The sequence below is a fragment of the Rhagoletis zephyria genome, unplaced genomic scaffold (assembly GCF_001687245.7).
Source record: "Rhagoletis zephyria isolate East Lansing unplaced genomic scaffold, Rhagoletis_zephyria_1.1 Rzeph_scaffold_01516, whole genome shotgun sequence".
Taxonomy (NCBI): domain Eukaryota; kingdom Metazoa; phylum Arthropoda; class Insecta; order Diptera; family Tephritidae; genus Rhagoletis; species Rhagoletis zephyria.
Genome location: NW_016158600.1, coordinates 100,926 through 103,135, shown reverse-complemented (window position 1 = coordinate 103,135; position 2,210 = coordinate 100,926). Strand labels below are relative to the sequence as shown.

Genomic DNA, 2,210 nt, shown 5'->3' with positions numbered 1-2,210 from the left:
TCGCGCGATTTTTTACGCTTTATATTCGCCTGCGGCGCTTTATATTCTAAAAATCGATACTTCCATAAATAATGAAAATTTTTAATTAAAAATCGCGCATATTCTAAAACTCGATACTTCGATAAATTATGCAACTTTTTAATCAAAAATCGACCAATAAATAATTAAATTTTTTTATTAAATATCGCGCGATCATTATCTGCATTTTTTTATTGCTTCCGTTTTGTGTTTTTGAGGCATTTTTTCATATGTATGGCAGCACTGACATTTCACTTCAATTGGTGTACAAAGCAAAAGGTGAGGTTAAATTCGGTATTTTTTGCAACTTTAAATGCTAATTACTTTAAAACTATAAGCCTCCGGAGGGTGGGGTCTTCAGATTTAGAATCTGAAAAAGCTCCTCTATACTCCCTAATATTTTTTTTTTTTCAAAGCCTGGATCCGTTTTGGAAAATTTTCCCGTTAATTCAATATGACAACACATTTTAAAGCATTTCGTTGCATCATTTTACCTAAATTGTGCGTTTAAAGTGGCTGACAATAGTTTTGGCTAATTTTGGTTTTCGTTGTTTTCTTTGCTTTGTTTACTTTTCGCTCGTTTTCCAGTGAAACAAGATGGCGTAGAACCCGCTTAAAAAAATCTACTTTTTTCACTCTCTTGTTCTTACGTGATCTTGTGTCTTTCGTTCATGAACAGCCGGTGTGAACAGCGTTCAGCCCATAATTCCAAAACTCGTTTTCAAAGTGTTTTCGTTGTCGGTCAGAACATAGTATGAATATGCATAATTCGTTTCGTGTTCCAAAATTCGCTCCGAGTGCGTTCACTATTGATCATTTGATTTAAATAATTGTTTCTCAAGCATTCAGTACTATTGTTTGACCGGAATGTATATTTTCTTCAGTAATTGATCACATTTTATTAAAATATAAACCTTTAATAGGGTAGAAATTGTGAAATTATTTAGCTTTAACATGTATAGTAGGCCAGAGATGACTGCGGAAAACTGTAACTACTCATGAAGACTTACAATAAAGGCAATGGCGCATATTCATAGTCATATTTAGTACTCAACTAAGTCGAAACTATTCTAAGTCGCAACTAAAGCCATTCATAGTCGCCTTAGTTTCGACTTTTCTGGCTAAGTACCAACTTAAAATTTAGTTTCGGCTGCAGCTGCAACTAAGTCGTAACTAGGAAGAAGTATTTTATCAAATTAAGGGAAAACAGACGAAATATGTAAAATGGTAGAGGGTGATTTTGATAATATTGAATAATCTCCAATTAAGATTTACAAAGAGCGATCCATTTTAATCGGAAGATGAAATTAAATGCAATTCGAATAAAGCTACATCACAATTTTCTAATTGAATAATTTAGATAAATTTTCAAATAATAAGTCAGTTTCCCGCTAGTTCTTTTAAAGGAAAATTGTGCATAACATTTAGATATCTACTATTTGTATGTTTCACAGCATGCTTTCGATAAACATCGACTTCACATCACTGCGGTTGTTCTGGCTATTTCACACAATTAACAAGAAAATAGGTTCGTTGGCGTAGCTGTTAATTATTCATGTTTAACCAAAACTTACAAGTTTTTGCGTTCGCGTACGCAAAAAACTTGCAAAGTAGGGGAAATTGAGAGAGCAAAGTGACATTTCATTTTGAGGGGAAGCTGCTGGTTTCTGCTGGAAAAATTTTTGCCAACAGCAATTTGCCAACAGGAAAACAGCTGATCGGCATTTACGCAAATCACAAAATTGAATTTGATGGTTTGGAAGTTAAAAATTACAAAATGCGACTAATTAAACTTGGAAGAAGTAAGTAGTTATTTGTTTAATCAATAAACTGTGCCAGGATACCACTTTGTAATGAGTTTTCGTACGTTTTAAATTTTACACTTTTGAATGTAAACAAAAATTATATCAGCTGTTCGTCTAACTTGCAAGTTTCTGCAAATTTTCTGTTCGCGTACTATTTTGGATATTTCTCTCTTGTGAGCGAACAGATGACATTTCGCCGGAATTTGGCAGTTGGTTGGTTTCTGTTGGAGATTTTAAACGAACGCACCTAATGATACCTTATTCTTTTACATAATCATGCAATGAAAATAAAAATTACATAAACGGATGAGCAAACTTGATATCATCTAATAAAAATGTAATTTTTCCAAAATATCGTAAAGAAAAATCGATACATTTTCACACTCG

The 2,210-nt window shown here is 32.9% G+C and overlaps 1 protein-coding gene across 1 annotated transcript in view; it reads right to left on the bottom strand.

Annotated features, from left to right (window-relative positions):
- LOC108364287 (E3 ubiquitin-protein ligase TTC3-like) overlaps positions 1-2,210 on the bottom strand; it is a 13,138-nt gene that overhangs the window by 898 nt on the left and 10,030 nt on the right. The gene's annotated exons all lie outside the window — the stretch shown is intronic.